This window comes from Panthera pardus, unplaced genomic scaffold (assembly GCF_024362965.1).
Source record: "Panthera pardus isolate Hobbes unplaced genomic scaffold, ASM2436296v1 HiC_scaffold_8, whole genome shotgun sequence".
In the NCBI taxonomy this organism is placed as follows: domain Eukaryota; kingdom Metazoa; phylum Chordata; class Mammalia; order Carnivora; family Felidae; genus Panthera; species Panthera pardus.
This window is the reverse complement of record NW_026527013.1, coordinates 159,362,412-159,388,280: the sequence shown is the minus strand read 5'-3', so window position 1 is coordinate 159,388,280 and position 25,869 is coordinate 159,362,412. Positions and strand designations below refer to the sequence as shown.

Here is a 25,869-nt window from a genome sequence, read left to right as displayed (position 1 = left end):
ATTTCTTCATTCACTCTGATTCTGACTAGTAACTGCTTCTATGTTTTTCATGTTTCAAAGCTATAAGAGAGAGAAAAAAGCCTCTCTTCTAAGAATATACCTAGAATTTAGCTTAGAGAGTCTCATTGGTAGAAATAGTGAAAGTAATGATGGGCTTCAAATATAAATATTTATATTCCTTAAACTATTTGCATACATTTGGAACTTTGTTTATATTTACCTTTGCAAACACTCCCTCTATGAATATGTACATAGTTCAATTAAAAATGTATTGGGCGGAGGGCACCTGGGTGGCTCAGTTGGTTAAGCTTTGGCTTTGGCTCAGGTCATGAGCTTTGGCTCAGGTCATGATCTCACAGTCTATAGGTTCAAGCTGCAGGTAGGGCTCTGTGCTGACAGCTCAGAGTCTGGATCCTGCTTCAGATTCTGTGTCTCCCTCTCTCTCTACTACTACTACTCTCCTGCTCTCTCTGTGTCTCTCTCAAAAATAAATAAACATTAAAATTTTTTAAAAAATTTATTTGTGGGGGGCACCTGGGTGGTTCAGTTGATTTAAGCATCCAACTCTTGATTTTGGCTCTGGTCATGATCTCACAGCTAGGCTCTGTGCTGACAGTGCAGAGCCTGCTTGAGATTCTCTCTCTCCTTCTCTCTCTGCCTCTTCTCCATTCTTGTGCACACGCTCTCTCTCTCTCTCTCTCTCAAAATAAAAAAAAAAAACCCAAAAACATTAAAAAACGTATTTTGGTTAAAAAAAGTAAAAGTGATTGAAGAAGGCAGGCCTTAAAGACTTAGCACCCATGCCTCGTGGAGGTGAGACCTGAAGACAACGTTTACAATTTCATATGGTAATAATTACTTTAAACTGTAGATAAAAGATACTCATGTCTTAAAAGAGCTTTGAGGAGTTGCTGGGAGGGAAAACTTTTCTCAATTTCCCATTCTGTGTGATAGGCAGTGGCTGGTGGTAGTTGCCTGGAGATATATGCTGAAATAGCTTGTGAGGTTACCTCCAGGCTCAGTGGGAAAGACTGTGGTAATCAAACAGTAATATCTATATGGGCTATATTCTTCTATATTCTGCATTCTTCACAGGGCTGTGAAGAACGGTTCAGTGTGGTAAAACTTTACTTGTTCAAACTAAGCTTTTTCAGGTTTCCATGTGCTACTTTATCTTGACATTTGGTAAATATTCACTGTAATAGTACTAATTATAATTTTATAGCTGTGGCTCTGTCTCCATTTGCCCTGAACTGTCCATTTTCTTGATTTTCACTTGTCCTTTTAAAATTTTCTCTTAAGTTACATATTTTTGCAGAAGGAGCATATACCAAATATTGCCATTAACCATCATTCCATCTAGTTAATCTCAGGTTAATTCAATTATGATCCAACTATAGAATCATATTCATTCATTCTCATTCTCCTTCCCCCTCCCCCAATGATATTATTAATTCTGATATTCCAAACTCCTTTGATGTCTTTCTTATTAATGACACAGTTTGTCAATATTCTTTGAGGACAGGAGAATCACTTCTGGGTTCATCAACTAAAAACTAAAGCTCAGCAACATGAAAATGTTTGAATTACATTTATATAAGTTTAATTGCTTTTACCTCTTTACTTACAAGTTTATTTGCACCTTCAAGGAGCTAAAGAAAATTTCTAAAAATACTCTTTTTATTCTAAGAACATTCTTTATATTCTTTTTCAAAGTCTAAGGATAATTTTTAATAAGTTCAAAAAGAGGCAAATGTATTTGTAAAATACAGTAGATAAATTATATAGGGACATATACAGGTGTGATAGAAAGATGAAGTTGAATCCTATGAATATGTCAGCGTGTAGAGCAAGCTTGATCAAATATAGGCAATTTCACGGAATGCAACCTAGTAAAACATTAAAGAAATGTTATATATAGAATTCAGGATAGTGCTTATCACTGGGATGGAAAAGGTGATGTGACTTGGAAACTCTTCAAGTATATTCTATGCTTATTCTTAACCTGGTAATGGGTATGTATGTTTTACTATTTAAGAACTATACATACATTTTATTTGGCACTTCATCTATGATGTTTTAACAAGTAAAGGTGTAAGGTCTTTAATATTACAAAATATAAATATATTCTCCCATGTTCTTTTAATATTTATGTCATATATCTCAGACTTTGGAGTATATCAGAAACTTACAGACTATTTATTTATAAACTCATCCTTTGGATGCCTCCCCAGTGATTGATTCAATGTCAGCAGTTCTCAAAGTCAGCAGATGAATGGATAAAGAAGATGTGAGATTATATATAATGGAATATTACTCAGCCTCAAAAAATGAAATCTTGCTATTGGCTATGATGTGGATGGAGCTAGAGAGTATTATGCTAACCAAGCAAAATAAGTCAGTCAAAGACAAATACCATATGATTTCACTCATGTATGGAATTTAAGAAACAAATGAACATGGGGATAAAAAGAGAGGCAAACCCAGAAACGGACTCTTAACTGTAGAGAACAAACTGATGGTTACAGGAGGGGAAATCGGGGCATAGATTAACTAGGTGATGGGTATTAAGGAGGGCACTTGCTGTGGTGAGCACCGGGTGCTGTATATAAGTGATGAATCACTAAATTCTACACCTGAAACTAACATTTTACCATATGATAACTGGCATTTAAATACAATTTTGGAGAAAAAGAAGAAAAAAAGAAAACTTGTCTCTAATATTCTCCAGCAAGAAAGGGAGATGTGTTTCATTACAGAGACTTCAGAGGTAGGGAATGTACAAGGATGAGAGAAGAGGGATTCACTCAGTTCATGAAGTGGCTTCATTCTAGGACTGGTAGTGGCAGCAGATTTAGGTGTCATACTCAATCATGATGCCCAAAGATAGAAAACTGACTGTCTTTTTCCCTGGGCCATTTGATAATTGATCTTTCCATGACCCCATCCAGAAGATATCCCCTTAAGTCTCATGACTGAGAAGAGGATCATATGCACTTTCTTCATCTAATTACTGATGTGGGGGAAACGACTGATATGAAAGCCTTAGACTGACCATCTAGAATTAATTCTTGTTGGGTAGTCAGCTGTCATAACCATTATAAGCACTTACTACGAGGCCTGACATATTGTGAGACTCAAAAACATCTAACTGGTATCACGGTTTTTCATATCTTGCTTATATTCATAAGTTTTATAATCCTTTTGAATGCACATAGTTTTACCCTGCTTCAACATTTGTGTTTTATCTTCAGTTTTTCTGGTCTGGGAAATTCAATCAAATCATTAATTATCGAATAGGCAGGGTAACGGATGTCTGTCTTTTTTCTGACACCCTATTTGCTTTAATCCTTTCTCACAGATTTATTGTTAAGAATGTATCTGAGTTTTTACTTATCTCTTTATTTAACTCCCCTTGCAGTATGTCTCACTCTTCTCAGGTGGGGTCCACACAGAGAAACATGGTTGAGTAAAATTGATGAAATGACTTAAGTCTTAAACTCTTGGTTGCATAATTAGGGCTCTTGGGCAAAACTTGATAAAGTGTTCTCATGCAGAAAACAGTGTTTCTGTAGAGGAGCTCTGAGCGTGAATAAGACAGGAGAAAAAAGTTGGTAGCATTAGGGTCCATCACTTTTCCACAAGTACAAAAGTGTGGGGCCATCGGAAAGTATCTTTCTGGATGTGTGTATTAGGGGAGAATGACAGAGCTCTCCCAGGATAACCAAGGGAGTGCCATTCATTGTGAGGAGAGGAGGTATCGTGTCAGCACCACAACCGGAGGACAGCTCCCTGCCAGCTGCCCTGATGCTCTCTGGTGCAGAATTTCCTCCCCTGACATCCACATAACACCTGCACAGATGGATAGCCAAAAATACTCTTTGTCTTTTCAAATTACCTTCCCTGAGGAACTGGAAATTCCTCAGTTCAAGAAATATATGAGTTTCTCAAGGCTTAGTACTAAACATTTCTCATCTCTATTCTCTTTCACTGGTTCCCAGATTTTAAATATCATCTACATGTTCATGACTCTCAAATTTATGTATCTAGTCCAGACTACACACTAGTTATAAACTCTTTCACCTGGACATTTCTTAGGGAGAGACAACCATCCACCAAAATTCATCTTGTCCCTTCCCTTGTATAAGGTTATAGCTGGGAAGTGGCTGACTAGCCAGGCCTACATTTCCAAGCACACCTCTTTATCTGGATATGGCCATATGACTAACCCTCACAGTGGAATGTTAGAGTGGGTGATGTTATTACTTCCTGCCCAATGCCTTTAAGAAATAGGCTTGTTTTTCCTACTTTCTATCTTCTTCTAAGCAACTAAGATGGAACCCAAGATAAACCTTGGATGTTACATCTTGATAGTAATAATCTCCAAGGTATGACAGAACTGACATGAGTCTCTGAGTGACTGGTTGGAAGAGACCTACCCGCACTTGCCAGGGAGGTCTTACAAATATCTCACACTGAAAAAACTCCATGCTTGATTACTCCCTACTCTTCTTCCACTCTTTCCCATTGAAGAAAATAATAAAAATCATGGTCACTTATTACATACTGACTACAATTCTGGAAAGATGCTAGGTGCATTAAATATATTTATTCATTTTTCCTTACAATAACCCTATGAGAGTATTGTTTTTAATCCAAAAAGATATCAAGCAATATACCAAAGGTCAATCAGAAAGTAAGTATCAATGGCAGAATCAAATCCATGCATACTGTTCTTCTCCATTTCACTCTACTGCCTCTGTTTGATTCAAGGGCAATTTTTTTAAGCAGCGAATATACTATTTAAAAAATAGTTGGAGGAGTTGGAGTCAAAAGAAAATATGCATAGGATATAATAAGCTTAGAAGTAAAATTGTTACACAGAAATATTTACCATAGGCTAAACAATGCTGTAGAGGATGATAAAAATATATATAGTGTTTAGCTACCCAACTGGTCCCTAAATTACTTAGTAGATGAGATAAAGAAAGAAAATGAATTCACAGTATTAATACACTTGCCTAAATGAGTAAATGAAAACTACCCTTTCAACTGTTTAGGGTACTAATAGCATAGAGAATATTTTTCATTTATTATATTATTTTGAACTATGTTCTTTAGCAGATTTCCACAAATAAAGTATTTAACAGATTTCAAAATATGCAAACTACAGTAATTTCTATGCACACATTTAGGAGGAAGCCAAAACTATACTGGTTAGCAAATGAATCTCTGATTACCTGGAGTGAACCAGAAATGAAGTTAGAGTATAGAGCGGTATGAATATATACCACACTTTCCTCTAAATCGTTCACAAAGATATTTCTTACACTTGAGGTTTGAAAATGATTTGGAAAGAGATAGCTTGAGATAGATTTCTCTGACTAAACTCTGGATTGTAAACATTGTATTTTGCCATTTACATGTACACCCATACACGCACACAGATCGGTTGGATGGATGGATGGATAGATAGATGATAGACACACATAGTCATTTAAAGTCAACCCAGAAGACAAAGTTGAAGTCCCCTAAATAAAATCAACATGCTAACCCCAATATTAGCCTTAAAAGAATAACAGCACCTCAACATAACAATGACTGAATAAAATGGCAATCCTGGGCTGAAATCATCTTTTGTAAATAGTCTTGATTCTATTACAATAATCATTTAGGAAATATTTAGTTTCTACTGGGTATTAGGGACGGTTATAGATACCTAGCATGTACTGGTTTAAAAACAAAATTCTAATTTATGCAGAGTTAAAATTCTAGACAGACAAAACAAATAAAAGAAATATGTAAGTAAATTACATGCTACAATGAAAATCCATAATTGCTATGAATTTTTTCAAAGAGCAGAGTCAGAAAGGGTGACCATGAAGACTTTGAGTGTAAGTGTGTGTAGACTACAGTATTAAATACAGTGGACAGGATAGGCTTTGTTGAGAAGGTAACACTTCTTCAAGTACATGAACAGAGGTGAGACTTAGTCAAGGGGATATCTGAAGAAAGAATACTCTAGCTAGAGGAAATATCCAGTGCAAAAGCCTTAACATTCCAGGGTCAGCGTGCCTGTATCTGAGTAAATAATGATGGCAGTAGTAGTTGAGATAAAAGAAGTAACAGGGAATAGGACCTATAGGTCCTTTGAGGCAGCCGTAAGGATATAGGCTTTTACTCTGCATAAAGTGGTAAACACTTACAGGGTTCTGAGCTGTAGTTACATGATCTGATTTCTATTTTAAAAGGAGAATTGTGGCTGTTCTGTTGCCATTGGCATATATGGGTTCAGGGATGTAAACAGAGAGATCTGTTTAAGTTCTTAAAACCATTCAAGAAATGGCTGGTGTTTCAGACCAGAGAGGTGATAAGCAGTTGTATTTTGGATACATTTTCAAAGTTGAGAAACAGGATGTTCGAATGGATATGAGAATGTGAGATAAAGTGGAGTCAATGATAATTTTCACCAATCACTCAAAATGGTGGAGTAGAAAGTAACTGAAATGGAGAAAAGAAATACCTGAAAAAGAAAGACTGATTGGGATCTCCAAGGAAATGAGTGCCTGTAGGTGGAAAGAAAGGAAGACCAAAGACTGAGTCTTAGAGTATTTCAACAGTTAAGAAAAAGGTCCTGGTTGTAAAGGAAAGTCAACACGGAAGACTAACAAAGAACAAGAAATTAAGTAGGAGGAAACCCAAAAGAATGTGGTGCCCCGGAATCAAATAAAAAAGTGTATTATGGAGGACATGCTCCACTCTGTTAAATTGTGAAGACAGGTCAAGTTCAACAATGATGGAAGAGTGACCACTGACGGGACAGTGAGAGTGAAGCCAGAATGGAGTATGCAGGGGTATGAATATATGAGTTGGAGTGGTCTGAGAGAGGACAGGAGAAGAGAATGGAACAGAGCAAGTCTCAACATTTCTTGAGGAATTTTGCAACAAAAGAGTAGAGCAGTCACGAGTGGAAATCAATCATTTTTTTTTTAAGTCTGAAGAAATAACTACATGTTTGTACGCTGAAAAGAGGATCTAGAGAAGGATGTGATGAGATGAGAGACAGGGGAGAGATTTTAAAGTTAATTCTCAGAGCAGCTAACCTAGAATGGGCTTAAACGCATAAATGACCCTAGATAAAGGTGTGGCGGTTGTTTGGCTCCTTTCTTTGCAGTTACACCAGCCTTGGTTGACCGAGAAGTAGAGAGTGCAGGGCTCCACGGGAACCAAACTGTGAGCCAGCCTGAAAGTGTTGGAATTCCACAGGCTGCAAGGAGTCCTCACTGGTGATGCCTCACTTAAAGGGAGGCCAGAAATCAGGCTGTGTGACAAAGAAGAAAGGGACAGGGGTTTGGTGAACAGCTAATCATCCTCTCCCACACCTCTAGTTTCCTGATACTTACAAAATAAATGAAAAAAATCAATTGTAGTACTTCTTACTGATTAACAGAATATAATGCATGAAAGAGTAAAAAAAAGGACTTTTTAAATCCAAATTTAATAAAATCAATGTGTGGAAAGTCCGCTTGATAATTGCTTATTCTAAAATAATATACACTACAATTCCATTTGCTTTTACTTAAGGTTAAAGAACAATTTTATTCAATAATATGATTTGGGGAAAGATTTTGGCTCTTGTGTGAAACTTGTTAACCTGGTATTCTTTAAAAAAATTTTTAATGTTTATTTATATTTTGAGAGATGGAGAGACAGTGTGCGAGCAGGGGAGGGGTAGACAGAGAGCCAGAGACATAGTCCGAAGCGGGCTTCAGGCTCTGAGCTGTCAGCACAAAGCCCGACACAGGGCTCGAACTCAGGAGTGATCATGACTTGAGCAGAAGTCAGACGTTCAACCGACTAAGCCACCCAGGCACCCCTAACTTGGTTACTCTTCAAAAAGTTCTAAATTATAGGGGCACCTGGGTGGCTCAGTGGGTTGAGTCAGACTCTTGGTTTCAGTTTGTCTCAGGTCATGATCTCGCTGGTTTGTGAGTTGGAGCTCTAGGCTGACAGTGTGGAGCCTGCTTGGGATTCCCTGTCTCCCTCTCTCTCTGCTCCTCCCCTGCTCTCTCTCTCTCTCTCAAAAACAAAAACACATTTTTTTTAATTTAGAAATTATAGTTAAGGTCAATAAGAAACAAGAGTGCATTAATATTTGAGTGGTCATAAGAATATCAAATGGATCTTATGGGGTTTGGGGTTTTTTTTTTGTTTTTTGTTTTTTCTTGTTACATGACTGGTTTTTTATTACAGAATTCAAGTTTAGTATGCATTTAGTAGGGTTAGGGTTAATCAAGCAACTATGGGTTAGGGTTAAGATTGGAATTGAAACTGAGTTCAGAACCAGGGTAGGCATCAGGGTCAGAGGTTAGGGTTAGGTGTTAATTTTAAATTTTTTTTAAATTTTTAATTGATCTCTCTCAGCATCTACAGGTGTTATTGTGTAATGCTGCATTTGTCTTATTCTGTCAACAAATTTATTCAAATCTCATTAATCAGGGGGACAGATCACCTTCTTGGTGCCAATATCCCGCTTTAGAGATGCCCTTTTAAACAAACTTTGACTCTGACTTGGTTTCCTGTAAGATTTGCCTTATTCTTTGTTGAGGAAATTGAAATACATTTTCCTAATCTCTGCTGAAGGAAACCTGAAAACCTAATGTAATTTTCTTTGAATCGCCTCAAACTTTTACCTTTATGCTCAATCTCAATTGCTTTTAATATCCTTCCATTCATAAGATCTGAAACCACATACTGTGTCAGCACTTTGGACTTTCTTCTGAAGGTTTGGGAATTGTCTGATATGTAAATGGAAAACCTATGAAGCTTTAAAGAGTCCGTCCCCAGAGCCGTGTATTCACATTATCACATTATCATTTTTTTCAGTGTTGGATCCTCCCTGGTATTCTAAATGTATTGAGGTTGGAAAAAAAGGCATTTATGCTGACATGTACAACGTTACATGAAATAAATAATGTACAACAAATTCTATCTAAAGGAGAGGATATTAGATAATAAGTTTAAATTATCATAATAGAAATGTCAAAAACTGAAATTATGTTATTAATAACTATGACTACCTTTCAGCAGATGTTATCATTAAATAGGAGGTGGTTTACCATCCTAAAAAACAGTTCACCTTAGAGGGAATGAAAGAATCTCAGAGTTGGTAGGGAAACTAGAAAATATTTGGTGCAAGCCTCTGCAACTAATATAAATCTTTCTCACCGAGGCACGCTCTTTCTGGTATCTGAACAGAACAAATGAATGCAGAGATGTGTAAATCATATTTGCCTGAAAACCCTCTCCAAGAAACACTAAGTGCTCCTCTGTCAAGAGAAACCCTTCATTTCCTCCTTGGACTTGATTTGCTAATGTAGACCTTGGTGAATTTTCCAGAACCAGATCTAATTGTGATTTATTTTCTTCAGCCCAGGCCCTCGGTGCCTCTTCCTACAGATGTTTTCGAATATTGAATTGTTCTGAGCTAATTTCATATCTGTCTTATTTCTTTCCACTTTCAAATTTACTCTGACAAGCGTGACTTGTTGGTATCTTTGAGCTCCTCGTGCCTGCGGGCATATTCACAGTCCATGACTTTCAGGAAACTGCTATCACCCCCTTCCACTCTACAAATCTGGTTGAACAAACATGCTTCTATAGTGTAAATGTTCCAAATAAATATGCTGATTTTAGTTTTTGAAGCATCTTTGAGCATATGATACAGAAGTATGCATAAAGGGAGCAGTAAGTGACTACTGTTACCATTTCATCAGGACCAATCTGTATGTTGACACTGTGTGTGTGTGTGTGTGTGTGTGTGTGTGTGTGTGTGTGTGTGTTTCTTGTAACCCACTTCGTCCTGTCAATGTAGGTCCCTGCCCCACTTGGCTGTTCACACGGCACCACAGTTACTACTCCTATAGTCATTTCTTTCCCCCTATTTTATCACATCAGATCTCTAACTTCCTTAATCCATCAGCTATCAGCCAGGTAATGGGAAAGATCCAATTAAACATGCTGGTATAGATTTCAATGACTGCTTTCGGAGTGATATGTTTTGTGTTTTCGTGAGGCATCTGGTTTTAAAAGAAAACCCTGTTAAAACAACAATGAGATTAATGTGTTTCCAATACTGGATTTTCACGAAAATTTAAAAAAAAAAAGAACTCTTCTTGTGAGACAATTTCAAGCCTACAGAGGAGTGACAAGAAAAGAGTTAGGGACACTGTATACCTCTTACTCTTCATTCAGATTCCCTGTTTTGCTCTGTGCTACGCACTTTGTCCTTCCTTTCTTTCTCCCTCTCCCTGCATACACACACACACACACACACACACACACACACACACACACACACACACACGGTTTTTTTCTGAACCACTTGAGAATAAGTTACATATCATGTCCATTTACTACTGAACACTTTACATTTTCTCAAAATAAGGACATAAATCATCAAGTGCATAGTTATCAAATTTCAAGAAATTTAACATTGACATATCTAATCAACCTGCTTTCTCCCAATTTTGTCCACTGACCCAATAATATTTTTATAGCATTTTTTTCCCTATCCAGGATAGGATCTAGCCTAGGAACACGTATTTCATGTTGATGTCATTTTTAAATATCTCCTTTAACGTAGAATTATCCCATAGCATTTTGTTATCTTTTATCACATTGACATTTTTGAAATTTCTCTTACCCTCTCACCCCTCATAGATGCCCTCGTAGAATGTTTCTCATTTTGAATCTGATTTATGCTTCCTCTGACAGACTCAATACATTTACACATGTTTAGTGGAATGCCACCTGCGCTACGTAGAGTCTTTAGCCCATCACATCTGGAGGCACACACTGTCTACCTGCCCCTCATCGATCATCATTATTTTGATCATTCAGTTGAAATGCTACATAATTTCCCTTGAATAATAACTTTTTTTCCTCTTCCAACTGATAAGTAATTCTTGGGAGACAATTTATGTCCATACAAATATGGTGGTTTCCTTAAAATATTTCCCATGCCCTACGATAATAGCTAGGCGACAGGAAATATTTTAATGGCCACTGCAACCACATGCCAAAACTAACACTATGAGGGTTGCAAAATGATGACTTTCTGCCTCTAGCAGACCTTCCCCCGTTACTACCTGGAAGTTGTCTTCCTCGTGTCTTCCTCTTGCCTCGTGAAGGCAAGAGCCTTCTCTCTCATTTTATTTTCCTGTCTGTGTAGTACCTATGCCTTGATCTGTTATCTATAATCTCTATGACTTTAAGGATACATATTTTCCTAAAGGTTTTTAATTCATTACTGTCCTTGATCATTTTTATGCTCAAATTGTCTAGATTTGGCCAATAGATATTTTCTTTTCGAACTGGTTCTTATGCACTTTTTGTCAGTAACCACCATTTTCCCTTTAATTTTGACATAAAAAGATGTTTCAAGACTCAGATCGAATCTTACTTGACCAAAACATGATACAGTTTCTCCAATCAGATCTGATTCCTTTTAGAGGATAAGGGTATTAGTAACTAAGGTCTGTACTAGGTATGTTTGTTGCTACTGGAATGTCTTTTTCTCCAGACCCATTGAACAGTCTGAGCTGAGACTATATATACATATATACATATATATATATATATATATATATATATATATATATATATATATGTATATATATATATGCACATATATATAGGCATACTGTATACACAGTATGTATATGGACTATTCACATATACACACATACTTTTAAAGGGCTTCCTTCTTGTTTCTCTCTAGTCCCCATTTATTTATTCCTTTCTTCATAGTGAGAACCATGGCTCCCAACATCATCACCGTATCTACTCATTTTTAAATCCGAAATATATTGAAACATTTAAACATTTCCAGAATTGCTTCAACCGTATATACATGTTTTCTCATTCCTTACTGCTTGCACACAAGTCAGCACATAGCAGGTGCTCTTTGGGTTCTTTGTTTGCCCTTAACAATATTCCCGGGAGACCTACCCATAGCAACTCCTAGAAATATTTCTGTTTTCTTTATAGCTGGAATGTATCCATTTTGCATAGGTGGCCTAGTTTATTCAACCAACCTCCTGTATTTGGTCATATAGTTTGGAAACTTTCTTTGTGACCATTAATAGCTGTCATACATCGATCGCTATGACAAGTATAATAGTGAACTAAATTTAGTAACGTAGACATTCACCTTGCAAGTGAACAGACAACAAACTAGAAGTAGCTATAGATTGGCTTAACTGTGGTCCCTATGAACACTAGCTGGCCACAGTGATGTCTGTTTTATATGTGCTCATCTCTGTGTAAGCCAGGAGCCAGACATGATGTTTCTTTAGAAATACTCTTTAGAAAAACTTTCTTCGTTAGCAAGTAATAGATGGAACAATGTCAGTTATCCATGTGTTAAGTGTGAATAGAGCCTCACGGACTCACATAAGGTCAAATATTTCTCTCTCACATGTTGCTAGTAGGTTTTCAAGGCCCTTTGCCAACTCCCCTGGTTATTTATTGGCTTTGGTCTGGCCCACTGGTTTTCCCCCGCAATTATTTTTGGTACTAGAGAGCAATTCTGATAATAGCTCCTAGTTTCCTTCAGTTCCTATTCCTCCAAGCCAGACCTTGATTTCATGTCTGATCATACTGTCTTCTAAAAGTTACTATTGAATTTTCACGTACATAGGGAAAAGTGCACATATATACTCAGCTTGATGAATTTCCATAAGGGTAACAAGCACCGAGTCAAGAAACAATTACGAACACCACCCCCCCCCAAGCCTTCCTTTGTAGAGAACTTGCAGCCACCACCCGCCTACAAGGGGCCTACTACCCAGATTTCTTACAGCACAGGTTTCCCTGTTTTTGCCTTTTGCACAAATGGAAACAGAGAATATATAATGTGTTCTTTTGTGTTATGCACCTCCCTGTTGCAGACTTCACCAACTATACTGCTACCCCGACATTCAGCCTTTATGAGATCAGAGACCTCTCTATACCGATGCCAGGTTGTCTCCACCGACCAGGGCCCAGCTCACCTTCACGTCTGCAACATGTATGTGGATTTGGCATTAGCCCCTAACATTTAATTCCACATCCCCAAGCGGCACCCAGGTCTGAAGGGAGAATAAACTTTGTTGCCCTGGTTAGTATTTCCGGTCTCCCTCTTACCCCCTTGCTGTTGCAACCTCTGCTATATTTTCTCCCTTGTGGAAATCTTGAGGGTCCCCACAAATGCCATTTCTGACACTTGAACTTCTCCTTTCAGTAGGTGTAGGTATGTGCAACGTTTGTCCGTATCCATTAGAGACATTTAAAAAATAAACATTTTTCATGAAATGTACACCTAATTATATACTATTATTCAAAAGTTCACTGAATCTCATAACTCACTCTGTCAACAAATATTTACTAAGTGCATCCAATGTGCAAAGTACTGTCCTAGCTGGTGAGACCCAGCATTTAACAAGACAAATAAACCTTTCGGAGAATGCACATATGATCACCCACCATTGTATCTTCTCAAATGTGATATAATGGAAAGAGTTAAGACTACAGGGGGGGCACAGGAATCGAGGACCAAACTCGGTCCCTCACCTTTCAGGATCTTGTTAGAGAATTTGACACAGAAGGCATTCATCAGGTAAGTACTCAGGGAATGGCAGAAAGTATTAGCAGTACTGTTTTATCTCAACACCTCTGTGTTTCAACTGAATCCAGGGTAAGATTCGATTCGATTAATTATCCATAGGTTTCATATAATTTAGGGGGAGATTAAGAGTTACTTTGTAGTAAGGGTGGAGGATGGGTGTGTGTGTGTAGGCAGACACGAGAGTGGGCTTGGTTTCATTATCAGTTACCTTGATTCCAAACATACAATTATCTGAATAATAATTTCTTTGGTCTTTGACTTTAAACTTAAAAATGGGCAACATTGCCGCTACTGCTTATTTTAAGTAAAGCTAAAACGGAATACTCCTATGTATTACTCTTCCAGGAAAAACAAAACAAAACAAAACAAAACAACCTGTCAAATTGTATGTATTTAACCACACACCAACCTAAACTGGTGTAACTATCTTCTGGTATCACAATCTCAAACTCCTTTCACAGGAATAGAAAACTTCTGTATTTTTTTCTTTTTCAAGTTGTTATCAAATACTTGTTTGTTCCAGGCTGAATGTAAACAGCCTGAATGAATTTAGGATCAATTCAGTCTTTTTCCGTTGCTCTAGGCCATTCCACATAGCTCTATTTTCCACTTTGCATACTGTAACAAAACTAAGAAGCACACAAACAGGACAGACACACTGCAAACAGAATGAACAATTGCGATTGATAAACGCATCAGATGAACAGCCCCTTTGCTCTGGGCAACTCCGCTTTCATATCTGAGATCCCGGGGAATGTGTTTCTCAACCTGCTCTGAAGAATACTGTGAAGGTAACTAATAAAAGCTGCTGTTTTCAAATAGATACTATTACAATCCAAAAGAAATTAGCAATTAAATCTCAAGATTCAATTGCAGGAAGCTGTTTTATCTTTGGGAGAGCTCTTGTTTGTTTTTTTTTTGTTTGTTTTGTTTTGCTTTTTTGTTTTGTTTTTGTTTTTTGTTTGTTTCATTTTTCTGATGGAAAAAAATGTCAATAATTGCTTAGAATGCATGTTTTCTAGAATCTGGTTTTGAAACATTATATACCAAGGAATTAAATGATGTCTATAATGTCAAACAGTGTTTAGTTCTGAACAAAGTGCTCTGTGAGGTTGGAAACTTGGATACTTTTTATTTATTTATTTATTTTTAACGTTTTATTTATTTTTGAGACAGAGAGAGACAGAGCATGAACGGGGGAGGGGCAGAGAGAGAGGGAGACACAGAATCGGAAGCAGGCTCCAGGCTCTGAGCCATCAGCCCAGAGCCCGATGCGGGGCTCGAACTCACGGACCGCGAGATCGTGACCTGAGCTGAAGTCGGACGCTTAACCAACCGACTGAGCCACCCAGGCGCCCCACTTGGATACTTTTTAAATGCAAACACTTTTCACGGGGTTGGGTGAAGGATCGGTTCATTCTATTTGCATGGTTTTAAAAAGCATCTTTGGCTCATTTGCTACCCCTGAGAGAAGAATTCTGCAAACGTTCCTTTCAAGTTTTGCTTATAAACGAATGAATGCAGAGAATCATATAATTACTCAGCAACTGATCTCCTATGGTTTGACCTGGGCACATTTCTTGAATTCATGAGGACAGATGTACAACTCCTCTTAGAAACCATTGTCTTTCTTATAAGACCATTCCCTATTCTTTCTTAACCATCGACAACACTACTAATCCTTCAGTGGTAGCAAATAGGTTTTAATGGCATAGCTTTATACGGTGCTTTCCTAAAAGTTAGGTGTTAGGGGTTGGATTGCACCCCTCTACAATTCATATGTGGGAGTCCTAACCCCAGTACCTCGGAATGTTATCTTATTTGGAAATAGGGTCATTGCCTATGTAAGTAGTTAAGATGAGGTCACACTGCGGGAGACTGGGCTCTTAATCCAGTAGGACTAGTAACCTTATAAAAAGATAAGCCATCATATGCCTGTGTAGCACATTACAGTTAAAATGTGGTCAGCAAGCTTCTTGCACACCCTGAAAGGAAAGGCTTAGGTGAGCCATAGATATGAGGATCACGGTAGTGAAGGTCTATTTAGTTAGCCCAGGATTCTAATCCCAGCTCCACTGTTAATGCACCGTGCGCTCCTTGGAATGTTCTACCTTCTCTATTCCCTAGCTCTTGCGTCTATAGGATGGGCTTAATAATAACAATATTCGACATCATCACATTTAAGTTGTTTCAAAGACTAAATGAGATAAAGGCATATCAAACACTAATGAACCCCCGACAAATGCTGGCTGGCTCTTACTACTTATTAATTGGTGCAGGTAGTTTTCTGAACAACTCTGTTAAATCACAGAACAGATTTCATAGACTTCACGACAGCTGCATATTAATATAATGATAAACCATTTAAATGGCAATTACAATAGACCCACTGTCTCATCCAAATACATCAGTGAAGTTCGTGGGAGAAACACAGATGTTTATCTCAAATAATCTTTTCATTTGGAGGCAAGATGCAATTTTTCTAGAAGTAGAAGTCTATATTTTATTCCTTCCCTACGCTCCTGAAGAGTCACTGATGGTAACTGAGTGAACCGTTCAGACAGCCTATCAGCATGACATCTTTTTTGCCAGAACGATAACACAGCCTATAATTAAGCTAGTTTATTCAAGCAATCCAAATTTATTTGCCAAGACACTTTAACATTCTATTAGTTCTTTCTCAAAGTCAACACTGACTAAATTAGTTACTTGGCAAAATTGTACATACAAGTGACAAACAGTACAGATACCTTCACGGTCACCAAGGGCGCACATATGCCAAGAGCAGCCCAAGACAACCACGCTTTACTTACAGCCATTGTCCTCATAATTAGCTTTTAGTATTCCCGACGATAGAGCTAACAGCTACTCACTTTAGGTCCTCAAGCCCCTTTGAATATACTGTTCTAGAAAATCAATCTATCTATCTATCTATCTATCTATCTATCTATCTATCGCATGAGGAGGGGAGAGGGGACAGAGGGACAGCGAGAATCTTAAGCAGGCTGCATGCTCAGCACAGAGCCAGACACAGGGCTCGATCCCACAACCCCAGGATCATAACTTGAGCTGCAATACTGAGCCACCCAGGTGCCCCTACAGTGACCCTATTTCTAGGTAAAGCTGTATTCATTATGAGTTACTGGGAGTTAGGATTTCCACACACATATATAATGTTTTGCCTTTTCTTTCTTTTTTTTCAATTGAAATACAATTGACATACAGCATTATATTAGTTTTAGGTGTGCAATATACATTTGTATATATTGCAAAATGATCACCACAATCAAGTTCATTTATTTATTTTGAGAGAGAGAGAGAGAGAGAGGGAGAGAGAGAGAGAGAGAGACAGCATGTGTGCATGCAAGTCAGGGAGCAGCAGAGAGAGAGAGGGAGAGAGAGAATCCCAAGCAGGCTCCGTGTTGTCAGTGCAGAGACCCTCATGGGACTCGATCCCATGACCCTGGGATCATGACCTGAGCCAAAATCAACAGTCACATGCTCAACCAACTGAACCACTCAGGCACCCCAAATATTCTATAATTATTAATGATAATAGTAATAACAATGTCGATAAACAATTAGGAGGGGGTGAAATGAGAAGACAAGAAGATGAGCCTATAATTATGGTGCATTGTTCCAAGCAATTTGATTAATTTACCTAATTCTCTTAAAAACCCATAAGACAGATACTATTTTATCCCTTTTACAACTAAGGCAACTAAGTAAGGCCCATAAAAGGTTCATTAACATAGTTAAACATTCACTGTTACTAAGTGTTGGAGTAGGGTTTTGATATTTAAAGTCCAGCTCCAGATCTCATGCTTTCTTGTCCTCTAAATATTTCTTTTATTTAAAAAATTTTTAATATTTTTATTTATTTTTGAGAGAGAGACAGAATGAGTGGGAGAGGGGCAAAGAGAGAGGGAGGCACAGAATCTGAAGCAGGATCCAGGCTCTGAGCTGTCAGCACAGAGCCCAGTGCGGGGCTCGAACTCACAAGCCATGAGATCATGACCTGAGACGAGGTCGGAGGCTCAACAGACAGAGCCACCCAGGTGCCCCTTGTTGTGTATGCAATCAAATTGCTTTCATGTAGTCAAAATAAGCAAACAGTCACTATAATAATGATGCTTCTTGATAAACTGAAAATAGGTACACGTCTCCCAATTGAGTACTGGGGTCATTGTAACTGGCTGTGTAGCTCAGATTTAAGTAACATCATGCCTCTTAGCTTCAGCCCATTTATCTTCAAAATGAGGTACTTCGATTCAATTGTACACTCTTAAGCATCTATTATGTGCTTGGCAGTGAACTCTGCATTATGAGTAGTACAGAGGTGCACCTTAGTCAACACCAACATTCTTTCAAAGTTGGATATTTACATATCCAAATTTACATGATTGATTTAAAGGATATGATTTTAGAATTTTACAGAAAAGTCAGATTTTTGTTCTTTTGTAAGTTGGAAAAGATGTAATTATTTATAGTGCCTTACGATCCATCCCTAGCTATCTCAGAAGATTCATCTGCTGGAAATGACCTTTTGCTTCCCTTCTCTACATCACCAGCTCCTTACCTACTTAGCCAAAAATATTTAGGAACTCAAGAAGTCTTTGTTGACCATGACCCTCAACCACTATGAATGAGGCCTACGTGTGTATGTGTGTTCCCAGAACAACCTGTGCAAGTCTCTTTCACTGACTGTGGTTTATCTCCAATCCTTAGTAAACAGTAGGTGCTCAGTAAGTGCCTTTTCATCAAAGCTTATGCTCTTTTTCTGCAATTGGCACTGCAAATTCTAATTCTAATTCTGCCTTTTGCTTTGGAGACATAGGGTCCAAATCTAGTTCTTCTTCCTGGCAAGAGCTGCTCAAATATGGAAAACAACACACTCTCTCTTTAACATACATATGAATCACCTGTGGATGTTGCCAAACTGTATATTCTGGTTTTAAAGGTATGGGCTGGGTCCCTGGATTCTGAATATCTAAAGAGCTCTCAGGTGATGCTGTTGTTGCTGATTCAAGACATTCAGATAGTGCCTCGCTCCATCTGGATTTCCATTTTCATGGCTAGCCAGCATAACCTGTCTTAGCTAATTCTTACAAAGCCTGTTTTGCAGTCTGCTTATCTTACACTTTTGAGTTAGCCTAAGAAGATACGCAGGAGGACTGTAGGCAAAAATGGCTTATTTTCCTTGATTTCCAAAGTCAATAAAAGTGAATTTATTAAGCTAGGTCTGATGGAAACATCGCGGTCATATTTTCACCGAAGTTTAATAGAAAACAGATCTGAAAGAACTGCCCAGACACAATTTGTACTGCGGTGCCTCAGACTCCATGGGACGATCATGATTCAAGTGACGTGAATGAAATTAGCGTTCTCAATTATACTTAAAAATGAGTTATTAGTCATTTCAAGCAGAGAAGCACAGATGTATTACAATACACGTGCCAACATGTTAATACGGAAAAGCTGTTACAAAGTGAAAGTAACAGGCTATTTTGAATTTCCAAGGACAGATCCAATCCAATATGACAGCAATGCACCTGGAAGTCACAAATTTATGTAACGTGATTATAATGGTGTGCTTAATATGTGCCACGTATTTTCCTAAGCTCTTCACATGGATTATTAACTTAATACCTATAATCTCTGTTGAGGTAAAGGAAGTAAGGGGTGTTATTAGCTGCATTTTACAGGTGAAGAGATTTAAGCCCAGAAAGGTTAAGAAATCTCCTCAAGCCACACAGATCTCTGTGAAAGGTGGTCCGGTGCCACAGTGCACCAGTGAGCTGCTATTTCCACTGCCTCTCAGGGACTTGTGGCCACCAAACAGCACATTTTGTCATTGCCCTACGTTCTCCCATGGAGACATACTGCTACTCTCCTAACTTCCACCAAGCTCCAACTTGAGTGGGGTAGACACGCTCATCTGAAACGATATTATTCATTATTATTATTCAGAATATTTGCAGGTACCTATCTATCAACGCTTTATATAAATTTGCACTCACCTGGACTCATTCAATCCCTAAGCCAACCTTAGTCTCACGAGACAAATATCAGCGTCTCCATTATTCGAGCCCAGAGCCAAATAAAGCACCTGTTAATATCATTTTGCTTAATGAGACCACTTTCTCTTTCAGCATGCTCTTCAAGCAATCAAATATACTTAAGAAATTTAGAATAATGATTACATATACCTCGTTATAACTCATCAATGAAAAATGCGCTACACTGTGAAGAATAATATACTGTTACTTCATTGCCTGTAAGAAGCCATATCATATAAGATGATATCATCTTCTTTTACCTAACAGTGTATGCCACTATTATTAATACCACCTTATTTTTATCTTCCAGATTTTTGGCAAAAATTAAACACATAACCACATTGGCTAGAATGGTTCTTCCACATGTGTCTGTGTACAATATTGAATGACTCAAAAAATGTGTCTATGTGTACAATATTGAATGACTCAAAAGGCGATGCAAGACAAAATCCTATGACCCCTTAAAATGAGAATCTCACAATACAAATGTGGATTTGGAAAGGTGATCAACATTCACTACTAGAGGCATTATAGTATATGCAGAAGGATCTGGAATATCCACTCAACTTATTAAAATTCATGAGATTTTAAAAATATCTCCCAGCCTACGAGGGGTGTAAACAGAAAAAATGTATTTCACAGAAATAAGAAGCTTATTCTAAATTCACCCTGGAATATATTTTTTTTTTCTATACAAGTCCTAAAGATGCTTATCCCGTTTATATCAAGGGCCATTTTAGAAAGGGTTTAATGCAGATTATTCTGCTATGTCTTATTTCTCAATAAGTTACCCATAAACTTGTTCTGAATATGCCTGCCTAGTCCTTTCCCCAAATAATGGATTGCAACCATAATGCGCGTGCATACATAAACAAGTAAGTTCACAGCTATTGTTGAAACATATTGCATTAGTGTCCTAAGTGAAGAAGGGATGTTATCATCTGATGGAAGTTACAAGAGCAAGCGAGAGGGATGGTTATCTTCCTCTGTAGTTCCAAAGGCAGAGAAAAATTTCTAGAGTTGCTCAAAAGAGTCTAAGTATACTACTGAATTGCGAAGTAGTTGTGCTTTACGTTTATAACTGGAACAGATTTGGAAGTGATTTGGAAAATTAACACAACCACTATACAAATGGTTGAAAAGAGAGGACAGAATAATTCTTTCATTTTTACACAATATCCCCTTACATGGCTCATTGGACACATGACCATCATTATGGTAACAAATAATTCGTTCCAAGCACTGCGAAGGCACTTGGCACTGAGCTAGGCCTACCAGACATGCTCTACGAGCCCAGCCGGAACCACACGGTCAATCGATGGCCCCACTCCATTTGTTCACTGGAAGATACGCCAGAGGTTTGCTTACATCTCCCTTCTCGTTTTAAGTCAGGCTTCCGTCACCAAAATTTTTTCAGATATTTTAAACCACAAATAAGAGTAAACAGAGGTAGAATATATCTGGAAAGGATAGAGGGGGACTAAACTAAAATGATCATAGCAGATACTCTCACTGAAAAGAAACACTACACTAATTTTGTAGAACGCTACGAGTTTTGTAGATGCTTCTATACAGGCACGTGATACCGTACATGTTTCTCAAACTCTATAGCTTGATAAATTTCTTTACTTACATAATCTCATGTAAACCTCCCAAGAGACATTACTCCCAAGTGACTTCTCCGAGTTTATAAACTGAATATACGAACCCAGATACTTGAATTCAGTCCTTTTGAATCCAAATCTTGGCTTTCACTTAGGGAAACCTACTAAGTGAACCTACTTACCTACAACCTACAAAGATGTTTTAGGAACTTTTATTATGTAGATATCAGTTGGTAAGATATTTGATTAAAAAGGAGGTAGAGAATACATATTCCAGCTGTTGAACTGATATTCAAAAAACAAAGAATTTAATCAATTAATGTGCTGTTATTTGCTTTTCGTATTTTTAAATGTTTCAAATGTATTAGAAACAATGAAGTTTTTTGTGTGAGTACGTATGTGGAAAAAAGCGTGTAAGAGATCCAGGTTTCTAACTTACCTAGCAAATTAATATTTTATTTAATATTGCTTAGAGAATATGGGCTTATATATTCCTATCTTCTTGATAAATATGTAATGATGTCATTGAAATATAGTAAACATTTCTGTTCTGTGGGATTCTCCATCTAATAAATTCAGTGGTGACTGATCTCTGGTTGAAACCTGCCTACTATCAACAAAGGGGATAAAACTCCTTTAAAAAATAACTAGGGATATATAAGCATTTTCTCACCATTTAACAAAATTAAAAAAAAAAAAAAGAAAAACTACATTTAAGTTATAGGTAAACTTGTACTATGTTACTATCCTGCAAAACAATAATGGTATGTAAAGAAGGCATTCACTATTAATACTTCAATTTCCTATTTTGGATCCAAATATCTGCATTCAAAAACCGGTAATTGAATTTCCCAAGCAAAACTAAATGCAGCCTCCCAGCAAAAATCTGCTGGAATTCTTATTTAATGTAATGCTGAATGGACTTTTGATAAGAAAAGCTCAGACAGACTATTTCCTCTCTCTCCTACAGATTATACTTAGGAAACCAGAAAACACCTCAAGAGCAGTATGCAAATTAGAGTTTGTGGAATATGCAAATGGGATGATTTTTCGGCGGGGGGAGGGGTAGGCGATTTTACCAATCTATACGTATTTTTCTTCTACATTAGAAAGAAAATTCTGAAGAGAAGGAAATGGCATTGTGAATAAAGTATAAAGAATTCCATTATGCCTAGGATTATCACTGAGGAATGAGAAGGTTTGACTAGCCAAGCACATTTAGCAACTCACATCTTTGAGTATTAAATATTCAGATAAACCATTCTTCAGGAATATTTTCAAGAGCCATCATCATCTCACAATCAGATTCCACAGTTAGATTCACGACTTTAAAATCTTGTTAAGTTGTCATAATTTCTCATCGACAGGACTTGTTTTTCACGTATTTTAACATATTATCCAATAGATTCTCCACAGGAACATTTAATAACAATATGACAAAAGAATCGGCTGTGTTGTCCATCCCCCTATAATTGCAGAAGGAATAACCATTTGACATTTGTTCAAAGTAACACTTAAGTGATTGGGTTCCCATTAATGTGTCTTCTTCTCAGGTGATCAATCATTTTAGGAAGGGCTGAGGAAAGCAACTTCCTAACCAGATCAGCTTAAAAAATGTTTAACTATCTGAAACTTCCCATGGTATAGGGTGTTGTCCATCAAATGGCTACCCAAATCTGTTTCAGAAATCTCTTTCATTTAAGTGCTGGGGCGCCTGGGTGGCGCAGTCGGTTAAGCGTCCGACTTCAGCCAGGTCACGATCTCGCGGTCCGTGAGTTCGAGCCCCGCGTCAGGCTCCGGGCTGATGGCTCGGAGCCTGGAGCCTGTTTCCGATTCTGTGTCTCCCTCTCTCTCTGCCCCTCCCCCGTTCATGCTCTGTCTCTCTCTGTCCCAAAAATAAATAAAAAACGTTGAAAAAAAAAATTTAAGTGCAATACACATCATGTTAAGCAGTGGTCGGACTACAATAAAATTTAATATTTAATGTTTAATAAACTTATGTCCAAAACATATTTTCGTCGAGATCTGTAATTGCTAAATGTTAATCACTCAATGCATGCTAAGACATAGCTCTAAAGTCCTCAAGAATTTTTAGAAAATGAGTTTTACTTCGTTTAGGATACGTCAGAGCAATGGACCACTTTCACATTAGCGACGATGAAACCATAATCATTATGTTGCAGGCTCACTGGCACTCAAAAATATTTCACAGCATAGTTTCTGTCTCACACTTGTTTTGACTTCTATAATTTCATAAGTAGCTCACTATACTTTCACGTAGAAATAGTCACTCCTTGCATACTTATTTTTAACAACAAAAATATATATATAGGACTTGAAAGGAAGAAACAAGACGAACGTCAGAATGGCAGGAAACAATACACTCCACACCATCAGAAAAGGTGGAGAGCCCTGAATGGAGATGTAGTCTACCTTCACAGTTGGTGATATTTCCATTTCATGGCCTTGTCTCCTTCACCCAACACTTGGTATCTTATGTAAACCAAGAGTCCAACTCACCCTGGAAAATTCCACCTTTCTTAGCTCTTTGAACTTACGTCTCTGTATTTAGTCAGAATGAGCTATCCCTAACTGCTACGTACCTGGTAAGTAAAGTAAAGCCAAAATACCTCTGTATTTTAGCAGCCATCACTCTCACTACGATAGGAGAGGACTGGGAACTCTCAATCATGGGATGGACACTTTACAAAAACAGAAACATGCAAGATTGTTTGGAGTCCAGTTTGCAGCCCTCAAATAATTTCACCAACATGATAATCTGATTTCAAGTTAGAGTCCACAGAGGGTTGGAAACAATGAATGCTTTACTGGCAGAATTTGTGTTCTGAACCTTAACTGTCTACTCGCAGTTGTCTGGTTGGTCTGTGTGGTCAGACTCTTTCTCTGCTAAACTTTGAGGAAGGTCCTTTCTAACAACCTAATATCTAATATCACAATAAAACCTAATGTCACAATAACCTTCCTCCACCCCCACCCTCCCTATAGGCCAGAAAACATCTAACATACGGTTTTAAGTGCTGGCTATACATCACAATGACCTGGAGAACTTTAAAATCCTGATGCCTACGTTATACCATAGACTAACTAAACCAAATCTCCAGAAGTGGGACCCACACATCCACAAATTTTAAAGTTTTCTAGTTTATTCTAGTTGAAAATTACTTCTCTGTAGATTAGGTTTGGGGCTTTGAATTACCTTAATTGTAAGAGGAAGACTTTCCATAAAGAGACATTTTCTCCACTTCTTGCTTCCTACAGCTTATCCATCTCAATATACACGTTTTTGTCATATCATCATGGCTTGGTAAAAGCTATTTCTAAAGAACTACTCTGGAGGACTTTTTATTATCAGAGCATTATATCCTTATTTTACACACCAGTTACGAACACTGGTTCCTGCTATAGAGATGACCACCTACCCAAACTAGGAGCTCTAAACTCTGTCTACTCACAAAGATTACTGGAGGATTTTTAAAATATAAATTCTCTAAGGGGGAGGGGCATTAATCAGGTTGAAAATCCCCAGCACTCTGCCTAATACTGTGAAGGATGCAATTTAAGAAGTGAACCTCCTCTTTCTCCTCCTTCTTTCTTCCTGTTTAACATTGATGGCTTTACTTGGCTTTGGTTATGGATGCTTTTCTAAATAATTAAACTAGACTAGATCCCTCAAAATTTAGTATTTTAAAATAATTTATTCAAGCATGCTGAACATTTGGAGTCACACAACTTTCCAATTTAACTGAAATATTTTAAGAGTAAGTGGTTTAAACTATTTTTCTCTCATAATAACAGAATGAAGTAAATATAGATCTGCAATAAAGGTCTAGACCACTAATATAATAATGGCCTATAGTAAAATATGGGGCATTTCTTTTCTTGCCCTATATTACTGTTCCTACTCCTCTAAATTATATTCTCACAATTCAATATTTTACCTGAATTGGAAGATCTCTGTCTTCAAAAAAAGCTAGCATTGTCATTAACCTAATTTCTATTTACACAATTTGGATTTCATTGATCTGGGTGTACCTGGAATCCACGAACTTTAAAACCTGTTTAGGTGATTCCAATGGACACTGCATATTAAGACTCATTGCCCTGAGCCTTGGGCAGAAATTGCAGCCAGAGAAAACTATTTTTTCAATCAACAAGACTCACTGAGTGACTGACTGACTCGATGAATGAATGGCTTCCTGATGGCTTTGGTCAGACAAACAGTGACAAGTGTATACACCTCAGAGTGAGGACCAGCAACATTTGAAAAAATTAAAACTGTTTGGGGGAGGGGATGTTGAGGGTGTTGCCTGATGTGCTCCAGAGCTATGGCTGGTCTTCCATTTGGTTTTTCTTTAAAAAACAAAACAAAACAAAACCAATTTTTCTATCTTATTTTTATCTTTATACATAAATGGTCAGTAACTCAGTAAATAGTGCTTCGTCCGAACAGGCCCGGATTAAAGCAAAAGACAAACTGAACTTGCTTCTGGCAGGTGGTAAAGTGCTTCAGACTCCA

General features: G+C 37.6%; 1 protein-coding gene across 1 annotated transcript in view; it reads right to left on the bottom strand.

The window, feature by feature from the left end:
• The window catches only part of LOC109268887 (contactin associated protein 2), a 1,595,009-nt gene that overhangs the window by 925,334 nt on the left and 643,806 nt on the right, over positions 1-25,869 (bottom strand). The window lies entirely within an intron of this gene.